We start from the raw sequence: 27,408 nt of genomic DNA, 5'->3' as shown, positions 1-27,408 counted from the left end.
CCCAATGTCACCATATGTGGCGGTCGGAGAGCTCTCCAACTGTTCAACCGATTTGGTCCAACATTTGGTCTTCGTCATATTATATCCAAACTTACTTTCGTGGGGCAATACCGGTCCACAATTTCCGGTACTTCTCCCCAATATTTAAAAAATGTCACTAAAATGCTAGGACGATATCATTTGAATGGGGCAACCAATTTGGTCCAAACTTTGGATCTTCTAATATTTTATCAAAATTTAGTTTAACTTCTAAAATGGCCCATATCGGTCCTCCCTAAGGGTACCTCCGCCACAAAGCTTCAACATTTGTGTCTTAGTGCAGTTAATTCCTAATCCCCATTTTTTCGGCAAGTTTAAATGTCCAAAAACGGCCACAAAATTCTGAAGAGACCTTAAATACATTCGATCTGTCCGGAGGTGAAAGTTTCACTTCACATTGACTGAGGGTATATATCTATCGGCAAAGCCGACTGACACTTTTTTAATTGTTTTCGATAACATAAAGGAAAAAATGTTATCGTAATAAAAAATAGTGGCTTCTTGCAGGTTCTGGAACAGAGCACTGGACTCAAAAGCACATTAGAGCGGATGGTGTTAAAAGTTTATTTTTTGGACCCAAATCTCGGAAAATATTGATGATCACTATTGAATTTTGAACAAGATCCGAGAAGTGGTCTTAAACAGGATTTACGCGCAAATATGTCAAACTTGGTATAAAGTGCACATATATACCCCATCTAGGAACTTGCTCTGACTTTGGGTGTCACGATGCATATAGGAGCAAGATCGCCAAAAACGGAAATAGAAAGTATTAGTTAGCTGTGCTGACAGAGATATACCCTCAGCCTCTGTAGGTGCAGTAAGGTGGGGTATACCAAATCATGGACATATACCAACAATTTTTAGTAAGTAAACTTCTGATTCATAGAGAACTCGAAATATTAAATGAAGTTTGAGACTTATTTTGTATACTAGCCCTTGCCGGCAGGGTTTTTGGAGCTTTTCACTTTTCACCTTTTCCGAAGTTTGTGCGTGAGGTACCCGAAGGAGTGGACTGATATTCCAACCTGATACATGACTGGATGAAATAATACGATGTGCAAAGTTTGGACCAATCAGAAACTCCTTCCGAGAGTTATCTTGCGAAGCTTTTAGGCCATTATATCAGGAAGTATGGACTTGCGCCCGAAAAATTTGTACTGTCTTAAAGGGGGCAGCTAGGACAACCTGCACGGTGCTCTTGAATTAAATTTAAATGGAAGTTGCTTACACCTGGGAAGTTTTTACGGATTCTGAAATTAAAATGTTCATAGATGAGAAAATCAAAAACCGCAAGTCCTAACAAAATGATACTGAAGAAAATGTTGTAGCTATGAAAATTCTCTACAAGATTGACCTTCACGGTATTTTCGTAGGTTTTACCATTTTGGAGATATTGAAGTTCAAATTGGGACAATGCACAGACTGTATCGCCCCCTTATAAAACAATGTCATGAAGGGTGTGCCTTAACTAACTTTTAATAAAAACCGCTTACACAGGGGAAATTTTTTGAATTCTGAAACAGCAGTGTTTATAGATGAGAAAAATCCAAAAACAAGAAAAAATCGATGTAGGGATTTTTAAATAAATCGCGGTCAAAATTCACATTTTTAGGTGTTTTTTAGGTTTTCGAAATGGAGCTAAAGAAAATGTTGTAGCTGTGAAAATTCTCTACAGGATTGACGTTTATCATTTGTTCCCAGTCTGTACCATTTGTGAGATAAAGAAGCTCAGTTTACATTTTTAGGTTTTGTTAAGGTTTCGCGATTTTGTTTGAATACGGCAAGTCTTATCGGCATGGGACCTGAGAAAATCTTATAGCTGTGAAAATTCTCTACAAAACTGGTTTATGCAATTTTTCCTAGGTTGTACCATTTTTTTTTTTTTTTTTGATATATAAGTTTAAGTTGGGAAATTGCAGTCATGCCATGTAAAACCTACTAAAATATCATTAAGGCCAATCATGTAGAGAATTTTGATAGCTACAACATTTTCTTTATTCCCAATTTGATAAGACTTGCGGTTTCCAAGCAAAATCGCAAAAACCTAAACAACTTGAATCCCGATTTATTTAAAAAGCGCTCCGGCGATTTTTTTTTTTTTGTTTTTTTGATTTGTTTCGAAAGCACCGTGCCTGCTGAAAAAATTTCAAAGCAATCCGGGAAGAGCTTCCAAACTTCATTTTTTCCGAATTTGTGTGGGAGGTACCCGAAGGAGTGGACCGATATAGTCCATATTCGAACCCGATCTATATGATGTGCCAAGTTTGGACCAAATCGATTGTTCGTTCACACCATATTTTGAACTTTTGTGGGGGAGGTACCCGAAAGAGTGGACCGATATGGCCCATCTTCGAACTTAAACTAAGTTTGGGCAAAATATTATAATTGTTCCACAAACATCCCAGATGGGACAAGAGAGACTTCTCTCATATCAATGAATGCACCCCGATTCATATTAGCTCAATGATATGGGACCTACAGTTTATTGCCGAGTCCGAACGGCGTGTATTAAGACACCACTTGTAGAGAAGTTTTACATGGCTGTAATACTCAGGAAATGTCGCAAACATTACTGAGGGGTATTCTGCCACCGTTGAAAATTGTTTTGATGTTGCTGGTCCGGGGAATCGAAAACACGACCTTCAGCGTGCAAGGCGGGTGTGCATATCATTGCACCACGGTGGCAAAATATTACGAATCGCAAAATTTGGTTCTAATCGGTTGTTGCGTTCGAGTGTTATCGTGCGCACCAGCCAGTCAGACAGACGGACGGACGGACATGGCTAAATCGACTCCAAATTGTCTAAAATGAATTTCGACCAAACATACTTGGGGTCTTAAATCATTATTTTATTTTATATTATTTTATTTTATTTACCGGGTATTTATCCGGTAAATACCCACACGGGTAAATACCCATTTGTGAGTCAGGGACTCCATTTTCAATACCTTTAATACTATTGATATAAGAAAGTTTTCAGCCAAATTTTGTCAGCCTACGTCAAGTGGTTCAACAGTTAAAGAGTTTTTACCCATTATTTGGGTAAATACTCGGGTATTTACCCAAGTATTTACCCACTTGTTTAAAGTATTGTAAAACTGTTCATTTTGAAACGATTTCACAACCTATATCCAAGAATTTAAGATGTTGTATTGGCGATACAATATAATAAATATTCATAAATGGGTATTTACCCGGCATTTCCCCAATTTACCGGGTATTTACCCATTGGGTATTTACCCACTGTCCATCTCTAATCGTTCACACCTTTTTGCAGAACAATTTTGAACTTTTTTGGGGGAGGTACCCGAAGGAGTGGGAAGGTACCCGAAGGAGTGGAAGAGTTGGTTCGATTCGGTTGTTCCATTAGAACTTCGTCCAAACATACTTGGCGTCTTAAATCATTATTTTATGAGTCACATTTTTAGTCGTATTAAAATATATATACCATTGTAAGCCTGATGGCTGAGGGTATAAAAATGGTACGCCAACCTACTTTGCATCATTATAAAGGCGATCTTTTCTTCTTCCATTGATAGGCTTTGCTTTTGTAATACACCTATTAGGTGTAAGAATAAAACGTTGAAACGAATGGATGAAAATCCACATATTTTTTGCCAATTCTGACTCCTAAATATTATCCGATCATTACCAAAATCAGTAGCCTTCTTCCTTTCTTCCGGTCCGCCTCATGATGTTCTTACGCTGCTTACTTCTTCACATATGTACGAGTAATTTAACACTTATAACATGATATCTTAAGAATGGTGACTCCTTTTACTTTAGTCCAGTTCTGATAAAAAATTAAAAAGGCTTCCAAAAAATGACATTTGACCCTGAATAACTTCGTTTGCACACATGGGAAATATGGGGACTTTTAAGACGTTACTTCTAATGGCATACCCTAGATTTCCACCAAAATTCAGCTTTGTTGGAATTTTTGCTATTTTCCATGTCTGTTTTGACTGCACTATTACACGTAGGAAGTTTTTGCGGTTTCTGAAACAGCAGTGTTCATAGATGAGAAAAAATCCAAAAATAAGAAGAAATCGCTCTAGGGATTTTTAAATAAATCGCGGTCAAAGCTCACATTTTTAGTTTTTTTTAGCTTTTCACGATTTTGCTTGGAAAGGGCAAATCCTATCGAAATGAGACTCCTGCTGCCTTATTATTCTTCATCCGGTTTATTGCAGTCTTTACCTCATCTTGGCCGGTGGGTATACATTTAATACCATCTTCTGCTATTGGATCTGCGGTATCTTCGTCGCCTTCGCTACTACTGGATACCAAAACTTTTGAGAACTGTTCTATTCATATCCTGAACTTACCATCTGTATCAGTTACCAAATTACCTTGTGGGTCTCTGATTGTACAGTTGCCCCTGTTCGTACTTTATTTGGCACGTTTACCTTTGCTGCAACAAGGTCCTAGTCTATGTTTCGACGAAATACGTTTCTGATAATTTGGAGTCGATGTGGCAATGTCCGTCTGTTGGTTGGTGCGCACAATAACTCTCGATCGGATTAACCGATTTGCTCCAAAATTTGGTCTTCGTAATGTTTTGTCCAAACTCAGTTTAAGTTCGAAGATGGGCCATATCGATCCACTCAGGTACCTCCCCCACAAAAGTTCGAAAATGTTCGGAAAAATTGTGCGCACTATAACTCTTAAAGGGAGTAACCGATTTGGTCCATGCTTTGCACATCGTGAAATAAATGAGGTTCCAATATGGACTCTATCGGTTCACTCCTTCGGGTACCTCCCAAACAAAATTTCAGTTTAAGACCGGCTCTCGAATCGCATTATTTTGTTGTTGTAGCAACTTGTATTCACTGCCACCATTACGACGCACAATGGTCCCAAATCCAAATTTTCTGGCCAAAACTATTTCAACGTCCATTTTGTACTGAAATTAATTTTTATTTATAATAAATGTGTACAAACAGCAATTCTTACGTTTTATCGACCAAAATGACCAAAAATAGCCAAAATTTGTTGAAAAGGGTGGTCCCGTTGTGTGGGGTCTAAACCAAAACATTGACCTATGTTAATAATTTTTGGTACGAAGGATTCATATCTTCTAAGAGGTCAAAATACCAAATTTCAGCCGAATCGGTCATAAAGTGTCGCTAAAATCCACAAAATATCTAAAATCGGACGGTACTTTTATGTGGGGGCTATGATCTATTTTCAAAAAAATTATACATACTTGTTTTCTACACTCTGAAACCCCTAAATATGAATTTTAATGAAAATCGGTTGATAGATGTGGGTATTACCGTTCTATTTCAATTGGATACTACGTACAGTCACAACAGGTATTTACAAAAAATTCTCCTATTTCAAAATAGAAAAATCCACTTTATTTTAACTGTGGCAAATTTGAGCACGATTTGACTTCTGAATTTATTAGTACAGACCCCCTGCTCTCTCTCTCAAATTCGATTTGGAGGTGGACATATTTGGACATTTTTTTAAAAGTTTAAGTATATTTAAAAAATAATTTTTAATATATATAAACACATTGATTTTATTACGCTAATTTTACAAATTTCATCGTTCTTTTTGTAAATATTATGAAAGTACTCATTAACAGCTTCCCGATTCATAATAACTTTGATCTCACTTCTGTATATTTATGCAGCGACGCAATACAACAAAAATTGTATATTTTACAGCACAAAGTCTGTTTTATTTTTACATAAAAAGTGTCAAATTTGGTACTGCGCCAATCAACGAATACTAACGTTATTTACAAAAACTAATTATTTTCAGATGACTTGATGTGTTTTTTATTATTCTGTGCAAAAATAAATACAATTTCGAAACTTCAAAAATAGGGTTTTGGCCAAAAATTTCCTGATTGAAACCTATGTGCGACGGTACATGTTTTATCAGGGGCAAGTCCATACTTCATGAGGAAATGGTCCAAAAGGTGAAAAAAAAACCCCTACGGAACCATGTATAGTTGCTGGAACGCACTATAACTCTCAACCTGATCAACCGATTTGGTCTAACATTTGGCTTTCGTATTATTTTGTCCAAACTTAGTTTAAGTTCGAAGATTGGCAATATCAGTTCACAACTTCCGGTTCATCCCCGAAATTAAAAAAAAACAAGTAAAAAAGTATCAGTCGGCTTTGCCGACAGAGATATACCCTCAGCCTGTGTATATTGAAACAATTTTTTCCAAAAAAACGCATGTATTTAGGGAGTTTTAAGAATTTTGGGCGTTTGAACTGACAAAAATGTTGATTAGGATTTAATATCAAAAGTTTTGCGGAGGAGATACTAAAAAGAATGGATCTCCAGCCACTACATATGGTACCATAGGGGTTTTTTAGAACTTCAGGGATGTTTGCTCAAGAAGTATGAACTTGCCCCTGAAACAACTTTTACCATCGCAATTGAGGCAGCAATGCAAGTTGCTTCAACAAAAATCAAAGTGATTCGAAAGCAGGTCTTAAAGTGAACATGTATCCGAAATTTTGAGTGGGAGGTACCGGATGGAGTGGACAAATATAGTCCATATTTGAACCTGATCTATATCTGGTAGATATATTAGGATGTGTAAAGTATGGACCAATTCGGCCACACTCTTCAAGAGTTATCGTACGCACAATTTTTCCGAACATTTATGAACTTTTGTGGGGGAGGTACCTGAAGGAGTGGACCGATATGGCTTATCTTCGAACTTAAACTATGTTTGGACAAAATATTACTAAGGCCAAACTTTGGACCGAATCGGCAGACCTGTTCGAGAGTTTTTTTGCCCTCCAACCTCCTCACACGGTGTCATAGGGGTTTTTTGCAACTTTCAGGCTATTTTCTCAGGAAGTATGGACTTGCCCCTGATGAAACTTATACCGTCGTATGGAGGGCAGTGAATACAAGTTGCTAAAGCAAAAATCAAAGCGATTCGAGAGATGTTCCTAAACTGAACTTTTCCAAAATTTTGTGTGGGAGGTACACGACGGAGTGGACCGATTGAGTCCATATTAAAACCTGATTTAAGTCTGGTACACGCTCCACGATGGGCAAAGTATGGACCAAATCGGTTACACCCTTCAAGAGTTATCGTGCGTACAAATTTTCCGAACATTTTCGAACTTTTGTGGGGGAGGTACCGGAAGGAGTGGACCGATATAGCTCATCTTCGAACTTAAACTAAGTTTGGACAAAATATTACGAAAGCTAAAATTTGAACCGAATCGGTTCATCCCTTCGAGAGTTATCGTGCGCTCCAGCCAGCCAGACAGACAGACAGACGGACGGACATTGCTCAATCGACTCCAAATTGTCTGAAACACATTTCGTCCAAACATACTTAGGGTCTAAAACCATTATTTCGATGAGGCACATTTTGCCCGTATGAAAGTGTATATACCCTTCATAGCCTAAAGGCTGAGGGTATAATTAACTTAAATTTTACACGCTATATCGCTGAAGGACGCAACCGATTTGGTCCATACTTTGCACATCGTGAAATAAATGAGGTTCCAATATGGACTCTATCGGTTCAGTCCTTCGGGTACCTCCCACACAAAATTTCAGTTTAAGACGTGCTCTCTAATCGCATTATATACACTTTCATATGGGCAAAATGTGCCTCTTCGAAATAATGGTTTTAGACCCCAAGTATGTTTAGACGAAATGTGTTTCAGACAATTTGGAGTCGATTGAGCAATGTCCGTCCGTCCGTTCGGAAAAGTTTAGTTTAGGACCATCTCTCGAATCGCTCTGATTTTTGTTTTAGCAACTTGTATTCACTGCCCTCCATACAACGGTACAAGTTTCATTAGGGGCAAGTCCATACTTCCTGAGAAAATAACCTGAAAGTTGCAAAAAAAAACCCTATGACACCGTGTGCGGTGGTTGGAGCCCAAGATAACTCTAGAACGGATCTGCCGATTCGGTCCAAAATTTGGCCTTAGTAATAGTTTGTCCAAACATAGTTTAAGTTTGAAGATAAGCCATATCGGTCCACGCCTTCAGGTACCTCCCCCATAAAAGTTCAAAAATGTTCGGAAAAATTCTACGTACGGTAACTCTTAAAGGGAGTGGCCGAATTGGTCTATACTTAACACATCCTAATATATCTACCAAATATAGATCAGGTTCAAATATAGACTATATTTGTCCACTCCATCCGGCACTTCCCACACAAAATTTTTGATAAGTTCACTTTAAGAACTGATATCGAATCACTTTGATTTTTGTTGAAGCAACTTGCATTCGCTGCCTCAATTACGATGGTAAAAGTTTTTTTAGGGGCAAGTCCATACTTCTCTAGCAAACAGCCCGAAGAGTGTAAAAACCCCCTATGGCACCATATGTTGTGGCTGGAGATCCACTTCCATAATGGTCAATGTAGATCCATTCCTTTTAGTATATCCACCGCAAAAATTTTTTATATCTAATCCTAATGAACATTTTTGTCGGTTCAAATTCCCAAAATTTTTAAAAACCCCTAAATACATACGTTTTTTGGTAAACATTTTTTCAATATATACAGGCTGAGGGTATATCTCTGTCGGCAAATCCGACCGATAGTTTTTTACTTGTTTACTTGTTTATTTTTAATAAAATACAATTTTTTTGCTTGCTTTGGTTCCTTTAATGGCGACAAGTTGTTCTGTTTTGGCAAATCAGCTGATTGTTTGCTGGTTTTTGCAGGGAAAGTGTCTGTTTACTTTTTATATTTTTCTTGCAAAAGAGAATAAAAACTCCTTACTCTCCGAGAAAGCTCTTGCTGGACAATTCTTGCTGGGAAAGTAACCAGACAGTCCTAGAATAACTGTGACTCATGTAAATTTTTCCCAAAATTCTAACTAACGACATTTTCTACTATCAATTAAAGTATGCTCGTGGGTATTACCCTACATTCCGGAAATAGTATATGATAATTTGTTTTACAAATATTATTACCCTACAATATCGCACATTTGGAAATTTTATGAAATTTCATTATTTATTTCGAAACAAATATACGACAGTGAGCGATTTAAGAATTTGAAGAAAACATGTATTCTTACTTGATTAATTTTTTTGTTGTTGTTTTATTTTTTGGCAAATTTTATAATCAATTGCATTATTTAACGCCCACACTGTTGTTACTGCGGTTGTTGTTCCTTTTGTTGTTGATGATGATGTTGCAGCTTAAAATTTTTGATGTCATTCATTAATTTTGAAGACTTTACACATTTGAATGCACCAAACACTTGGTACAAATTCTGGATTTAATTAAATTAAATTTAATTGAGTAGACGACATGTAGGCACAGGTAGTTAGGTAGGTTGGCAGGTATGTAATGGTGTGTTGTGGCAATATAATTGTACACTGTTGCAAATTATAATTATTATTAATTATAACAATTTAATCATTAGCTGAAATTGCATCCGACAGGGGTTAATGACTTTAGCCCAAAAGGCTATTCAACTCAGGGTTGGGTTGCACTTTTGTTCACGCTTTTGTGTCAGCGGTTGATTAATTGCCAAAAGAAAAACAGTGAGAAAGAGAGACTTGCACACACTAAAAAAGGATCACTAAAAAGGACTTGAAATAATTTATACAAAATTGCGTTTTAATTTTTTCATAAGGTGGGGGAGTAAAGTGGTTTTATTTGCACACAAATCTTGAAGCTTATTGGAAGTTATTTCCATTTCATCACATCGCATCATTCACTCACTCACTGACTGAAAGTATTGCATTGTAATGCACACCCTCACTTTTTGTACCAAACTCTCTTCTTTTGTTTTTGTTGTTATTCTCAACTGATGATCATCTTCACTTAATTCTCATTCACTTCGTAACATTAATTATCAATGGCGATCAATCCGCCAACAAAAGGCGACGGCGCGCGAATTTTTGTTTTTTCCTTTTAATTTTTTGTTGGTTGAGCAAAATGTCGTTGTTTTCGCGATTGGCATCAATGGCGGCAACGATCACGGCGTCGGCGTTGGACAGTTTTGTCACTGGTCGTCGGGTCGGTTGTTGTGTTGTGTATTTTACTTCCTTACGTTAGCAAAGCCCGCAACATATTAAACGACGAAATGTAAACCGAAATTTGATAAACCTTTTTTGTTCGCTCGGCAATGCTTCTCGTTCGCGACACTACAATCGAATCGGTTGGTTGGTTGGTCGGTCGCCTGCACGTGTGTCCGTTGTTGTTTTTTTTCTGTTTTCGTTTTCAGTTTATTTGTTGTGCTTGCTGGTGAAGTAAGAAGTTAACTAAACGAAGGAGCGAGCAAAAACAAAACTTAATACTACGAGACAATGTCTAAGCGATCGGACAACCACAGGCAGGCAGTCAGGCCTCAGGCTGTATTCATTCAGCCAGCCAGACAGGGATCAATGAGCAGGAGTGAGGGAGTCTCTTGTTGACTGACTTTACTACCAAAATCTTGTTGTTGTTGCTGCTTGTGATCTATGCCAACAGCTCTAAGTTTTGTTTACATTCTAGCCCATCTGTGTGCATGGCTTGCTTTTGTTGGTGTTATTGTTGCTTAGACTAAACACGACTCTACTGCAAGTAGGTATTTGTTGTTCGTTAATCGTCGTGTAAAATGTTGGTAAACAAAATATTGATTGCCAGAATGAGTGAGTAACGAGTGGCTAAGCGCTCACGCCGATAATTTACCCAAAATTATGCAAACTTGAAAATAAATATCACCACAATACACCCTGAGAATGGTAGTAGCAACAACAAAGCAATAACTTTCAATGCTTGACGACTGTTCGATGGTTCATTCAGTTTGTTTTCCTGTTTTGTTGGTGTTGACATTGTTAAATGTTGCATGTGGCAAACAACAACCACAGCAACATTCAGTGCTACATTTAAATGAACTGTGGACTATTTATAAAAGAACATTGTAAATGAATTATGAAAAGGCACAGTGTTGCGAAAAAGAGCCATTAATGACTTTGGCTTAAATGTCGTTTAGGGGCACCTCTTTTATAGGTCTGAAGTTCTTACCATAGGTACTTTATGGCAGGGGGCCATAACACAATAAATCTCGGAATGTATGGACTTATCCCCGGGAAAGTATATATCGTTGTGATCAGGCTCCCCAGGACTATATATTGCAAGAATTTCAGCCCGATCCGAGTCCATAAACAACAGTGGTGTTAAAATAAGACATTTCCAAAATGTCGCGACCCCATCTCGGGAAGTATGGACTTCACCCAGGAATGCAATATATCGTTGCGATGATAGTCAAAAGAACTACCTATGACATGAATTTCAGCCACATCCAAGAGGTACCTCTAAACGATACTTGTTCCAAGTTTTGAATGCAAAGGCGACATAATGTTTTTCGTTGGCAAGTCCATGCTTCCTGAAATAAGGGTACATAAAAAACAACTTTGTTCGTGCCGAAAAAAGTGTGTCCGAAGTTCTGAAAGCTCTGTACCAATAGGCCAAGTTCATTCTCGGGCACTGACGGTATGAGACGGACAAGCTCAGTTATAGGTAGAGCTGAGCAAAATTGAGAGAGAGAGGCAAATTTAAGGGAGAATTAATATTTAATTTTTCTTGATGTTTCATTACTTTTTTTTACATTTTTAAAACGTTAATGTTGTCTAAAATCGTCCACAATGCAAATTATTAAAAAATATAAATAAAAAATTGCATAAACTTTTAACTATTTATGGTTCACAAAAAACTAAGAGTACGTTTTCTCAATTTGCCTGCTAGCACACAGGCGTCTTCACATAGCCCCCATAGAACGGTACCTCCGGATTTCTCGTATTTTGAAGGTTGTGGCCTCAACATCCCTCCGAAATGGCTGAAATTTGATACTAAATCTTCCTTGTGGGTATAAAACTTTCCACCTGAAATTTGTCGGTTTAGGTTCAGGCCTTCATGTAGCTCCCATAGAACGATACCTTCCGATAAATTTTGTAAACCGATAGACTCTTAGTTTTTGCAAATATTGCGTTTTTAAAAATATCACATAGATGAGGTATACCGCCCCCCCCCCCTGGTATTCAATAAAATATGCAGCCTGTTTTCCGGGGCCATCCCTGTACATTCCCCGACAATTTCGTGAAAATAAGTTCAGTTGTTTTTGTAGAAAAAATTTAAATTGAAAATTGAGGAAAGTGGGCGTGGTAAAAAGTTCTTTCCATAAAAACCTATGTTGGGTTATGACGGCATTTGATTTTTATTCTTAAAGATATGGTGTTTTTTTATACCCTCAGCATTTATGCTAACGAGGGTATATACACTTTTATACGGGCAAAATGTGCCTCATCGAAATAATGGTTTTAGACCCCAAGTATGTTTGGACGAAATGTGTATCAGACGATTTGGAGTCGATTGAGCCATGTCCGTCCGTCTGGCTGGCTGGAGCGCACCATAACTCTCGAACGGATCAATCGATTCGGTTGAAATTTTGGGTATCGAAATATTTTGTCCAGATTCGATTTAAGTTCGAAGATGGGCCTTATAGGTCCACTCCTACAGGTACCTCCCCCACAAATGTTCAAAAATTGTCGCAAAACATGTGCGCACGATAACTCTTGTAGGGAATAACCGATTAGGTCCATACTTTGCACATCGTATAATTTCTATCAAACTTAGATGAGGTTCCAATATGGACTCAATTGGCCCACTCCTTCGGGTACCTCCCACACAAAATTTCGGAGAAGTTCAGTTTAGGGCCATCTCTCGAATCGCTTTGATTTTTGTTTTAGCAACTCGCATTCACTGCCCCCCATACGACGGTATAAGTTTCATTAGGGGCAAGTCCATGCTTCCTGAGAAAATAGCCTGAAAGTTGCAGAAAACCCCTATGACATCATGTGAGGTGGTTGGAGCGCAAGATAACTTTCGAACGGATCTGCCGATTCGGTCCAAAATTTGTCCTTAGTAATATTTTGTCCAAACATAGTTTAAGTTTGAAGATAAGCCATATCGGTCCACTCCTTCAGGTACCTCCCCCACAAAAGTTCGAAAATGTTCGGAAAATTTCTGCGTACGATAACTCTTGAAGGGAGTAACCGATTTGGTCCATACTTTGCACATTGTGAAATTTCTACCAGACTTAGATGAGGTTCCAATATGGACTCAATCGGTAAACTCCTTCGAGTACCTCCCACACAAAATGTCGGAAAAGTTCAGTTTAGGACCTGCTCTCGAATCGCCTTGGTTTTTGTTGTAACATCTTGTATTCACTGTCCCCTATACGAAGGTACAAATTTCCTCAGGGGCAAGTCCATACTTCCTGAAAAACTAGCCTGAAAAACAAACCCCATGTTTATGGGTGGAAGGGCAAGATAATTCTCGAACGGAATTGCCGATTCCGGCCAAAATTTGGCCTTCGTTATATTGTTTCCAAACCTACTTTAAGTTCGTAGATAATCCATATCGGTCCACTCCTTCAGGTACCTACCCCAAAGAAGTTCAAAAATATTCGGAAAAATTGTGCGCACGATAACTCTTGATGGGAGTGACCGATTTGGTCCATACTTTACACATTCTCATAATATCTACCAGATATAGATCAGGTTCGAATATGGACTATATTTGTCCACTCCATCCCGTACCTCCCAAACAAAATTTTGGATAAGTTCACTTTAAGACCTGCTATTGAATCACTTTGATTTTTGTTGAAGCAACTTACATTCGCTGCCTCAATTACGATGGTAAAAGTTGTTTCAGGGGCAAGTCCATACTTCTTGAGAAAACAGCACGAAGGGTGTAAAAACCACCTATGGCACCCCCATGGTCTATGTCGGTCCATACCTTTAAGTATCTTTTCCGCAAAATTTTTGAACTTTAACCCTAATCAACATTGTTGTCGGTTCATACGACCAAAATTTTGAAACCCCCTAAATAAGTTTTTTTTGTGAAAAAAGTGTTTCAATTTGCACAGGCTGAGGGTATATCTCTGTCGGCAAAGCCGACTGATACTTTTTTACTTGTTTTATCCTTCATTTCGGACACTGTGCAAAATTGTCATAAATATTATTATTGTTCACACAAACAACAACAACAACTCCCCAGAAAAAGGAACTACAACAATAAGAATAGTAGCAGCAACAACAACACATTCACACAATATCATCAACAGTCGTCGGAGCAACCAAAAAAACAACAAATGTGCAACGAAAATTAAAATTTAACGACGATGACGACGACGTTGAACACCGAATAATTTGTTGTCGCCGCTGTTGTCGTTATTACACGATCGTCGTCATTGCCATGAAATGTACCGCGACTTTATTGTTGTTGCTATTTTGTAGCAGCATTGTGTTGGTCTTGTTGTTGCTGTTTTGAGAGCTGGAAAGCCAGACGCACAAATGCTGTGGTTATTGTTGCTGATGCATTATTATTGCGCTTGACCAGCTAGCTGCGATGATGATGTTTGCCTGGCTGGATGACTGACTGACTGGCCAGGCTTAATTTGTGTTGTTTTTGTTCGTTCAGACGACATTCGTCGTCGCCACCTAAAGACAAAAAAACAACGAAAACTATATGCAGCAAATTTGGCTGCTGCCACCACCACCACCCGCTATACTCATTACCACCATCACTCCCAACTATTCCAACTATTGTTGACGATGAGTGTGTGGCTAGCAAATAGCCGAAGTCGTTTAATTTAGTTTAACACCATTCGCGGTGGTGGCGTGTGGTCTGACTGACCAGTTGTAGACAAATTTAAATATCATTGGAGTGTAGTGTACTGCTGTCGTCGTAGTCGTAGTCGCCGTCGTTGACGAAGACGCTGACTTTTTTGCAAATATGTGATGTTGTCTGCTAACTTTAGCAGAGGACTGTGTGCAGCGATGTTAACGCACGGACACAGCACGCTATTGTGAATCAGGGGCTAGAATTTGGAGTATAAGTGACCCATTTTTGGTGATTTTGTGGCAATCTTTTCTTAATATACAATGTATGTATTAATCCGTAATCATTAATACATTGATTATTTTGAGACTCTATAAATTGTAAAATCTGGCTGGTTTCACCAGACTTTAACATCAACAGACTCCTCTGTTATAAAAGAAATTACTAAGGAGCTTTTTATACCCTCAGCATTTATGCTAACGAGGGTATATAAACCCTTAACCAATTAGGTCCATACTTTGCATATAGTGCAATTTCTGCCTGACATATATGCGGTTTAAATAGGGACTCTATCGGTCCACTCTCCACACAAAATTTCGGAGAAGTTCAATTTAGGACCTGCTCTCCAATTGCTTTGATTTTTGTTGTAAGAACTTGTATTCCCTGCCTCCATTACGACGGTACAAGTTTTATCAGAGGCAAGTCCATGAGAAAATGGCCCGAAAGGTGTAAAAACCCTCTACGGCACCACATGTGGTTGCTGAAGCGCACGATGACTCTCGAACGGATCAAGCGATTCGATTATTTTATGTTCCAAGATGGGTCATATCGGCCTACTCATTCAGGTCCTTCCCCACAAAAGTTTGTAAATGGTCGGGAAAAAGTTTGCACGATAACTCTTGAAGGGATTAACCGATTTGGTCCATACTTTACATATAGTGCAATTTCTACCAGACATAAGTGCGGTTCAATATGGACTATATCGGTCCACTCCTTCGGGTACCTCCCACACAAGTTCAGTTTAGGATCTGCTCTCGAAATGCTTTGATTTTTTGTTGTAACAGCTTGTATTCCCTGCCCCCATTACGACGGTACAAGTTTTATCAGGGCAAATCCATACATCATGAGAAAATGACACGAAAGGTGTAAAAAATCCCTACGGCACCATGTGTTGTGGCTGGACAAGGGAGACATCTCTTATATTCATGAGTGCACCACGAATCATTTTAGCTCAATGATATGTGACCTACTGTTTATCGCCCTGTCCGAACGGCGTGTCTCACGACACCACTTGTAGATAAGTTCTACATGGCTGAAATATTCAATAAATGACGCCAACATTACTAAGGGGTGTTTTGCCACCGTTGAAAATTTTGATGTTGCCTGGCCTCGGAATCTAAACGCAGACCTTCTGAGTGTAAAGCGGGTGTGCATTAGGGTTATGACTTGTTTACAACCTCATATCCCTGTATCATATTTTGATGAGCTTTTGCCTAAGATTAGGTAAAATATTAATTATAAGGTGATTCGATATAAAAGCTTACGCACAAAAAGCTTTTAAAGTTTTTATACGTGAGCTTTTTGAATTTTTTTGGAATCACTTTGAGCACCTATATAACTCAAAACAAGCTTTAAAGCCACATGACATAACCAAAATTACATAAGCTTTTGTTTCTCACCAATTTTATCGCCGTATCTATATATATAAAAGAGCTTAGTGATGACTGAGTGAGTGAGTGAGTGACTGACTGGCATATCATCGCCCAGACGAAACCGCTGAAGCTAGAAAGCTGAAATTTTGACTGTGGGTTGCTGTTGGTGTATAGGGGTCAGATAAGGCCCCTAATTCGACCTAGAAGGGCACGAAAAGTACTAAAAGGTACTAAATATGGTACCCTTTGTATTAGGCAAACGGGAAGAGCAAGAAATCTGAAATTTGGAATGAGGGTAACTGATGGAGAGTTAGAAAGATGTACCAAAGGGTTTTTGTAAATTCGACCTATAAGTGTACGAAAAGTTACTAAATTTGGTACCAATTGTATATTTTGAGCGGATATAGCTACAATCTTCATATTTGGTATGGGAATCAAGGTTGGGAAGTGGTGTTGATATAAGGAAATGATTTTGGAAGTTCGTACTTATGTGTACGAGTAGTACTAAATTTGGTACAATTTGGATTAGGGTGTAACGGATAGAGCTAAAAACCTGAAATTTGGAATTTAGATTACCGTTGAAGTGTACGATTGAGATATGGGGGTAGTTTTTGAAATGCATACTTATGTGTACGAAAAGTACTAAATGGTACCAAATTTGGTACAATTTGGATGTAGGTAGACATGGAAACCTGAAATTTGGAATTAATATTACTGGATTTAGGCAGTTTTGGAAATTCTTACTTATGGGTACGAAAAGTAGTAAACGGTACTAAATTTGGTACAAATTATATTTGGGTGAACGGATAGAGCTGGAATCCTGAAATTTGGAATTTAATTACTTTTGGAGTGTAGGATTGAGTTAGTCTTGGAAATTCGTACTTATGGGTACGGAAAGTACTAAATGGTACTAAATTTGGTACAATTTAAATTTAGTTGAACGGATAGAGTTTGAATCCTGAAATTTCGAATTAAGGTTACTGATGGAGTGTAGGATTGAGGTAGTTTTGGAAATTCATACTTATGGGTACGGAAAGTACAAAATGTACTAAATTTGGTACAATTTATATTTGGGTGAACGGATAGAGTTGGAATCCTGAAATTTCGAATTAAGGTTACTTATGGAGTGTAGGATTTAGGTAGTTTTGGAAATTCATACTTATGGGTACGGAATGTACTAAATGTACTAAATTTGGTACAATTTATATTTGGGTGAACAAATAGAGTTGGAGTGTTGGAGTGTAGGATTGAGGAAGTTTTGGAAATTCGTACTTATGGGTACGGAAAGTACTAAATGTACTAAATTTGGTACAATTTTGATTTAGGTGAACGGATAGAGCTGGAATCCTGAAATTTGGATTTTAATTACTTTTGTAGTGTAGGATTGAGTTAGTCTTGGAAATTCGTACTTATGGGTACGGAAAGTACTAAATTTGGTACAATTTAAATTTAGTTGAACGGATAGAGTTGGAATCCTGAAATTTGGAATCAAGATTACTGATGGAGTGTAGGATTGATGTAGTTTTAGAAATTCATACGTATGGGTACGGAAAGTACTAAATGTACTAAATTTAGTACAATTTATATTTGGGTGAACGGATAGAGTTGGAATCCTGAAATTTGGAATCAAGATTACTGATGGAGTGTAGGATTGATGTAGTTTTAGAAATTCATACGTATGGGTACGGAAAGTACTAAATGTACTAAATTTAGTACAATTTATATTTGGGTGAACGGATAGAGTTGGAATCTTGAAATTTCGAATTAAGGTTACTGTTGGAGTGTAGGATTGAGGAAGTTTTTTGAAATTCGTACTTATGGGTACGAAAAGTACTAAATTTGGTACAATTTGGATTTGGGGGAACGAATAGAGCTGGGATCCTGAAATTTGGAATTATGATTACTGTTGGATTGACTCAGTCTTGGAAATTCGGAAAGTACTAGATGGTACTAAATATGGTACAATTAAATTTAGGTGGACGTATAGAGCTGGAATCCTGAAATTTGGAATTATGATTACTTATGGAGTGTAGGATTGAGGTAGTTTCGGAGATTCGTACTTATGGGTACGGAAAGTACTAAATGGTACTAAGTTTGGTACATTTTGGATTTGGGTGTACAGATAGAGCTGGAATCGTGAAATTTATAATTAAGATTACTTATGGAGTGTTGCATTGAGGTAGCTTTGGAAATTCGTACTTATGGGTACGAAAATTAATAAATGGGTGGACGGATAGAGGTGGAATCCTGAAATTCGCAATTACTGTTGGAGATAGTTATTGAAATTCGTACTTTCATACGAAAAGTATTAATGGTATTATGAATAGAAGTGGAATTCGGAAATTTTGTATTATAGCCGCTGTTGGTGTGTAGGGTTGAGATATGGATGTGGTTGTGGATATACATACAATAAGTGTACGAAAATTACTAAATGGCCCAGAATTTGGTCCAAATTGTTATTGTGTAAAGGGGTAGAGCTGAAATTGGGAAATTCGGTATTCGGTAAGTTTTGCAAATTCGTACTAATGTATACGAAAAATACTAAATCGCGGTTTGGATATAGTTTTGGATAAAAGGAAGTAATTTTTGGAACTTATCATACTATAAGTACTAAATTTGGTACCAGTTTGGTGTTGCATGATGGGATATAGGTTGAATTTCGAATTGTTGTATGAGGGTTTGTGTTGGTGTTTAGATACGGATTTTTTGAAATGCATACAAATTCTAAAATTAGGCTGAGGGCTGGTTGATTTATTGAGAAATACGAAATGTACTAAATGCTATTAAATTTGACGTTGGGTGTAGCAATGAAGATGGAATTATATCATTAGTGCGTGAAAAGTACAAAATTGCAATACATTTGACGTATAGACGTGAAATTCTGATATATTATTGATTTGTCAGGTTCATTGTTAGAGGTGGTCGTACAATAAGTGTACTAGAAGTATTAAATAATACTAAATATTGAAGCACTGGTACTGGGTGAATCGATAAATGAAATTTGTTATGAGGGTATTGGATCAGAATGGTTATTTAAATCCGCCTTTGACATTGACATTGGATGAACAAGTAGAGCTAAAACTGTAACATTTGAGCTAAGGTCCTGGATTTTAAAAATTGTACTGAATAATGTACTATTGTTTCTAGGTTAATCCGAATACGGTTTCTAAATAATGTACTGAAATCAAAAAGTCAAACGTACCTTTTCAACAAAATTGTTTTTATCTTTGTTGTCTATTCTAAACGTTATTGTAAGTTCATTTGAAAAGGTAGATCTATGCGGCTAATGTCTTACAAGAAGGTTTTTACATCCTGAGAAAAAAGGCCTAAAATAAAATGTCTCAAAAATTAACTGTTATATAGGGTAACATCTTCTGAATAAAGGTTTTCTACATTTTGATATCACAAATTGCAAAATTCGGTTGGAAAATGTGGATAAAATTTTCAAAATACCCACACCGTTCTAATAAAACATGGACTGGAATTTAAAATGTAGGTCGCTGTTGAAGTGTAAAGGTCTTTTTTTGAAATTCGAACAAAACGTATACGAGCAGTACTTGAAAGAAATTAAATATCAATTCAAATAAGTATTAGTACATCAAAATTTTCAGTGTTCTCCATATTAAATATTGTTTATTTGTATATTATTCCTTTTCCGCTTACGAAGTGGCGGGCATTTTGCTAGTCATTACATATGTACGTATATATTAATTTATATCATACTAGCAAAGTGCCCGCTACTTCGTAAGCGGAAAGGATATTAAAACAAATAAACAATATATAATATGGCAATGGCGAACACTAAAATTTTAATCAATTTTTTATTTTTATGTTAGTATTTTTCGTACCCTTTTAGTTCGATTTTCAAAATCTCACCCTTACACATTAACAGCGAGACCAACTTTGCAAACAAATAATCACCCTAAACCCAAAAAAATACAGATTCCAGCACTGTATCTAAACCCAACAACAAATTGAGTACCATAAAGAACTTTTCGTATAATTATGGTACGTATTTTGACGACATATGTATCTCAACCCTACACTGAAATCTCAAGATTCCAGTTGTATCCGTTCGTCAAATTCCAAATTTTACCAAACTATTTCGTACTCTTCGTACCAATAAGTAAGATTTTCGAAAACTACCTCAACCTTTCACTTTTAAAGTAATCTTAATTCCAAATTTCAGGACTCCAACTTTACCCGTTAACCCAAATCCTCATTGTACCAAATTTAGAACTTTCGTACCCATAAGTACGAATTATCCTTCCTCAATCCAAGAGGCCTACAATAATCATAATTTAAAATTGCAGGATCCCACCGCTATCCGTTCACATAAATCCAAATTTTAGTACCATTTATTACTTTTCGTACCCATAAGTACGACTTTTCAAAACTACCTGCATCCTACAGTAATATTAATTCCCAATTTCAGGATTCCAGCGAATTTTCAAAATTTCTTGAAACCTACACCCAAGAGTAATTTTAGTTCCAAATTTCAGGAGTCCAGCTCTATACATGGACTCAAATGCAAATTGTACCAAATTTAGTACTGTTCGTACGAATTTCCAAAACTTCCGCAATTCCACACTCCAACAGTAACCTTTATTTAAAACTTCAGGATTCCAGCTCTGTTCGTTCACCCAAATCCAAGTTTTACCAAATGTAGTACCATTTAGTGCTTTCCGTACCCATAAGTACGATTTTCCAAAACTACCTCAATTCTACAGTCCAACAGTAATCTTAATTCCAAATTTCCGGATTCCAGCTCTATCCGTTCATCCCAATCCAAATTGTAACAAATTTAGTACCATTTAGTACTTCTCTTACCCATAAGTACAACTTTCCAAAACTCCCTGAATCCTACACTTCTACAGTAATCTTAATTTCGAATTTCATGAGTCCAGCTATATCTGTTCACTCAAATCCAAATTGTACCAAATTTAGTACTGTTCGACCCATAAGTACGAATTTCCAAAACTTCCGCAATTCCACACTCCAACAGTAACCTTTATTCAAAACTTCAGGATTCCAGCTCTGTTCGTTCACCCAAATCCAAGTTTTACAAAATTTAGTACCATTTAGTGCTTTCCGTACCCATAAGTACGAATTTCCAAAACTACCTCAATCCTACACTCCTAAAGCAATCTCAATTCCAAATTGCGGGATTTCAGCTCTATCCGTTCACCCGATTTCCCATTGTACCAAACTTAGTACATTTTGTACTCTAAATACGAATTTCAAAAACTATCTTAGTTCTACACTCCATCAGTAATATAAATTCCAATTTTCAGGCTTCCAGCTCTATCACTTCACTCAAATCCAAATTGTATCACATTTAGTACCATTTAGTACTGTTCATACACATAAGTACGAATTTCCAAAACTACCTCAATCCGACACTTCAACAGTAAACTCAATTACAAATTCAGGATCCCGGCTCTATCAGTTCACACAAATCCCGATCGTACCAAATGTTATGCCACTTAGTACTTTTCGTACACATAAGTACGAATTTCCAAAACTACATCCATATCTCAATCCTACGTTCCTACAGTGATCCTAATTCCAAATTTCAGGATCCGTTAGCCCAAATCCAAACTGTAACAAATTTAGTACCATTCAGTACTTTTCGTACAAATGAGTACACATTTCCGAAACCATCTCCTTGTATCAACCCAACTTCGCAACCTTGATTCTAATTCCAAATTTCAAGCTTCTTGCTCTATCCGTTCAGATAATACCAAATGGTACCAAATTTAGTACATTTTCGTATTTTTCGTACCCTTGTAGTTCGAATTTTTGAAACCCGTTTTGTACGTTTATTCTATATAACATTATTGACCCTCATTCCAAATTTCAGAATTCTAACTCTACCGGCTCGCCAAATACAAATGGTACCATATTTAGTACCTTTTAGTACTTTTCGTACCCTTATAGTTCGAATTTCAAAAAATCCAGCCTTATCTGACACCTTCGGACCAAGAGTGACCCTCACCCAAAATTTGAAGATTTTAGCTTTAGCCGTTTATACTGGGCGTTGATTATCAGTCAATCAGTGAGTCAGTGAATCAGTCATCATTACTTTACTTTTCTATAATATTAGATATAACTTTATTCCATATATCATATCAATTAAAAGTGGTTTGTGCGTGACCTTTTTCAATATTAAATAATAATATATAGCATTTTTAAATAATAATATATAGTATTTATAGTTTTATAGTATTTTTCAAAAAAATTGTTTTTTTTTCATAGTGGTTTGTGCGTGACCTTTTTTCATAATTAAGTGGAATGAACATAAATTTTAGCATTAATAGGCTAAAGTTCATTCATTCTCGCTACAGGAAATCTTTTTTTTTAAAAAAAAGGTCAAGAAGTCATGCACCACCATTACACCCAGGTCAAAAATTTTACTTACCTTCGTATTTTGACCAAACTTAGTTTAAATTCGAAGATGGGTACCATCGGTGCACACCATCCAGTACCTCCCCTTCCCCAAAAGTTAAAAAAAATGTTACTAAAATGGTACGCGCTATATCTGTTGAACGCTCCGTTCACGGTTGCTCCAATCGGTCAAACTTTGGATCTCCCAATAGTTTGTCAAAATGTAGTTTCACTGCAGAACTGGTCCATATCGGGTTTCTCCAAAAGTTCAACACTTTTGTTTAAGTGCAGATATGTACTTTGGAAAATTATATCGATGTGGTCCTGTTTAAGCGATATTTTTTTCGCGGGCAAGTCCATGCCCTCTGACCAAATGAAATGACTGGTGGGCACAATATCGAAAGCAATGACTCCTAAACTAGGATCCACTTCCAAAATGGACTATGTCGTGCTATTCCTTCAAGTACATCCTAGCCGGTATTACATAATATTCGATATTAACAATAAATTAAAGTTTCAATTCACAAAGGCTAAGGAATATCTCTGTCGGCAAAGCCGGCTGAAACTTTTTTACTTGTTTGAATGATTTTTCATAATTTAGTTAGATATTATTGTTTGTGTTTTTATATTTTTTGTGAGTATGATTACTCCCCCCATATACTGTACTGTGACAGTGACGTTCGCAGGCTTAACAGTGTTGACCGATCACACACACACCGAATAATTAACCCATTTTATGCTGGCAATGACAGAGAAATAAGTGAAAGTCATTTTTTGTCACTGATAGCAATTCTTGGAATTGTCGCAATAACCACCAGGCTTCAGTCATATCGCAACGTAAAATAAGGTAATAAAACTAATTGGTTCTTTAGTTAGGAAAAACGTGCAAATTATTGCAAACTTACATTATTTCATATCGGGAATCATAAAAGTTTATGTACCTGGTAATGCCATTCGAAACTATTAGATTTTTTGTGAAGGTTTGTTTTAAATATTTACATTGTTCAGTATTCATAGATGATAAGTTAAAGAAGTAAAAAAATTATCAATCGGCTTTTCCGACAGAGATATGTGTACCCTCAGCCTGTGGGAGTTCAAATTTGCATCTACGAACAGAACGAAAAGCGGCCACACAACCAAGATTCTGTTATGTAAGAACTTGCCGACAAAAAAATGGATTTGAATTAAAACAAGTAAAAAAGTGTCAGTCGGCTTTGCTGACAGATATATGTATACCCTCAGCCAATGTGAAGTGAAACTTTCACCTACGGACAGATCGAATGTATTTAAGGTCTCTTCAGAATTTTGTGGCCCTTTTTGGACTTTTGAACTTGTCGACAAAAATGGGATTAGGAATTAACTGCACTTAGACACAAATGTTGAACTTTTATGGGGGAGGTACCCTTAGGGCGAAACAATATGGGCCATTTTAGAAGTTAAACTAAATTTTGACAAAATATTAGGAGATCCAAAGTTTGGACCAAATTGGTTGCCCCATCAAGTGATATCATCCTAGCATTTTAGTGACATTTTTAAATATTGGGGAGAAGTACCGGAAGTTGTGGATCGGTATTGCCCCATGAAACTAAGTTTGGATATAATATGACGAAGACCAAATGTTGGACCAAATCTGTTGAACAGTTCCAGAGTTATCGTGCTCTCCGACCGCCACATATGGTGACATAGCGGTTTTTTTAAACCTTTCGAGATGTTTTCCCAAGAAATATGGACCTGCCCCTGAAAAAAACTTTTACCGTCGTGATGGAGGTAGCGAATGCAAATCGCTTCAACAAAAATCGAAGTGATTCGAGAGCAGGTCTTAAAGTGAACTTATCCCAAATTTTGTGTGAGAGGTACCAGAAGGAGTAGACAAATATAGTACATATTCGAACCTGATCTATATCTGGTAGATTCATTAGGATGTGCAACGTATGGATTACATCGGTCACTCCCTTCACAATTTTTCCGAACATTTGTGAACTTTTGTGGGGGAGGTACCTGAAGGAGTGGACCGATGTGGCTTATCTTCGAATTTAAACTATGTTTGGACAAAATATTACAATGGCCAAATGTTGGACCGAATCGGAAGATCCGTTCGAGAGTTATCTTGCGCTCCAACCACTACACACGGTGTCATAGGGGTTGTTTTGCACCTTTCAGGCTATTTTCTCAAGAAGTATGGACTTGCCCCTGATGAAACTTGTACCGTCGTATGAGGAGCAGTGAATACAAGTTGTTGCAACAAAAATCAAAGCGATTCGAGAGCAGGTCCTAATCTGAACTTATACAAAATTTTGTGTGGGAGGTACCCGAAGGAGTGGACCGTTTGAGTCCATATTGGAACCTCATATAAGCCTGGTAGAAATTTCACGGTGTTCCTTCAAGAGTTATCGTGCGCACAAATTTTCCGAACATTTTCGAACTTTTGTGGGGAGGTACCGGAAGTAGTGGACCGATATAGCCCATCTTCAAACTTAAACTAAGTTTGGGCAAAATAGCCAAATTTTGGACCGAATCGGTTGATCCATTCGAGAGTTATCGTACAGACAGACAGGCGGACGGACATGGCTAAATCAACTCCAAATTGTCTGAAAGGGATTTCATCCAAACATACTTGGGGTCTACACCATTTTTTCGATGAGGCATATTTTGCCCGTATGAAAGTGTATATACCCTCGTTAGCATAAATGCTGAGGGTATAAAAATGCTGCGGAAGAGATACTATTTTGGAAGTGGATATTATTTTTGGGAGTCAATTCTTTTCAAAAGATATCGCGGTCACCACTCATTTCAATTGTCACCGTATAATTTAGAGCTGTTAGACCACTACGTCAGGATGCATAAACTTGCGCATGAAAAATATAATATCGCTGTAAACAGAATGACAAAGGGTAGCTTCGGTATAAATTTCCAAAGGATCTTCCAACAGATCCTAAACTGCACTTAAACAAAAGTTTTGAAATTTTGTGAGGGAGGTATCCTAAAGAGAAGACCGATATGAACCATTTTCGAAGTTAAACTAATTTTGGACCAAATATTACGAAGGCCAAATTTTGAATCGAATCCTGATCCGTTCGAGAGTTATAGTGTGGACCTATATAGACAATATGTGCAAAGTATGAACAATCTCGGTTATTGACTTCGAGTATTTTCGTGTGCCCCATTTTAGCGAAAAGTTTTGAACTTTTTTGGAGGACGTAGCCGAAGGAGTGGACCGATATGGTTCATGGTTCGAACTTAAACTAAGTTTCGTGATGAAATTATAAGGTGGCGTAAAATGTCAGCATCGCGGTTTCAATCTGTCAAATTTTGTGTTATTGTGAATAAATTGTATGAAAACGTAAACAAACATTTTGATATATTAAAGATTTTCCGGCAAAAAATGAGTTGTTGTTGTGCTACTTACGTGACCTGGTATATAGATCTTGCTAATTTTGGACAAACTATTACGAAGGCCAAATTTTGGACCGAATCAGCTGATCCGTTCAAGTGTTATCGTGCTCTCCAGCCACTACACATGGTGCCATAGGGTTTGTTTTACAGCATTCGGACCATCTTCTCAGGAAGTATGGTATTGCTTATAATACAACACAAATCAAAGGGGTTCGAGAGGAGATCTTAAAATGCACTTTCGTTCACACCATTTTACAGAAAAAAACTGAAATTTTGTTGGGGAGGTCCCCGAAGGATCGATATGGCCCATCTTCGAACTTAAACTAAGTTTGGGCAAAATATTAATAAGTGCAAAATTTGGTTCGAATCGGTTGACCCGTACGAAAGATACCGTGCGCGTCAGCCAGACAGACGCCATGTCCGTCCGTCTGTCTTAATCGACTCCAAATTGTCTGAATCGTTTGGGGTCTAAAACCATTATTTCGATGAGACACATTTTAGCCTAAAGGCTGGGTGTATAAAAATACGTACCTATAATCAGAAGAAAATTTTTTAGGAAATCATATTTCCAGAACCATATCATATATTTTCAGTATAAAGATCCACATAACTTAAACTAGACAAGTAAAAAATTGTCAGTCAATTTTGCCTACAGATATATATGTATACATATGTGTGAATTTAAATTTTCGTCTATTGACAATGTCGAATATACCGAAATAATTATGTATTAGGGGGGTTTAAGATTTTGTGAAACTTTTTGGACGTATAAACTTGACGACAAGTGTTGCGGAGAAGGTACCTGAAGAAATGCACCGGCATAGTCCATTTTGGATGTGGATCTTATTTTGGGAGTCATATCTTATCGATAGATAGCGCACTCTGCGGTCATTTCAGTACGTCACCGTATAACTTAGAGGTTTTCAACCACTATCTCAGGAAGCATGGAATTGCCCACGAAAAACATAATATCGTTGTAAGCAGTACCACGCACCGACATAGTCGGGTGGAGGCCGCCCTCCTCCCCCGAAATTAATTTTTTTAGAAATTGTTTGTATATTTTTCTCACAAAACATTAAATTTTGCCCGTGGGCTAACCACCCTCCTCCCGAAATGGTGATGTCGAAATGCATTTCTGACTACGTCCCTGGGACCTACAGTAAAAATTTCCAAAGGATATTCGAACAAACCCCAAAATGTACCTAAACAAAAATTTTGAACTTTTGTGCGGGAGGTACCCTAAGGAGTAGAGTTGTGCCAAAGGAATTATATGGAACTATCTCGTTCATTTCGCAGTTCCAATGTCCCACCTTTTTTCTTTGAACAAACTGCGTATACTTAATATCACACGTTACATTTAT

At 37.3% G+C, this 27,408-nt stretch overlaps 1 protein-coding gene across 2 annotated transcripts in view; it reads right to left on the bottom strand.

Annotated features, from left to right (window-relative positions):
• kay (transcription factor kayak) overlaps nt 1-27,408 on the bottom strand; it is a 350,765-nt gene that overhangs the window by 287,221 nt on the left and 36,136 nt on the right. The window contains exon 1 of one of the 2 annotated variants that reach the window (XM_073960791.1): nt 9,079-10,080. The exons of the other annotated variant lie outside the window; for it this stretch is intronic. The gene's annotated coding sequence lies outside the window, so the exon portion shown is untranslated. Of the gene's footprint in view, nt 1-9,078; nt 10,081-27,408 lie in introns of those variants that run through there. 2 annotated transcript variants of the gene reach the window in all.

The sequence above is a fragment of the Musca autumnalis genome, unplaced genomic scaffold (genome assembly GCF_047663935.1).
Source record: "Musca autumnalis isolate F117 unplaced genomic scaffold, ASM4766393v1 scaffold_1, whole genome shotgun sequence".
Classification (NCBI taxonomy): Eukaryota; Metazoa; Arthropoda; class Insecta; order Diptera; family Muscidae; genus Musca; species Musca autumnalis.
This window is presented reverse-complemented; position numbering and strand designations above follow the sequence as displayed.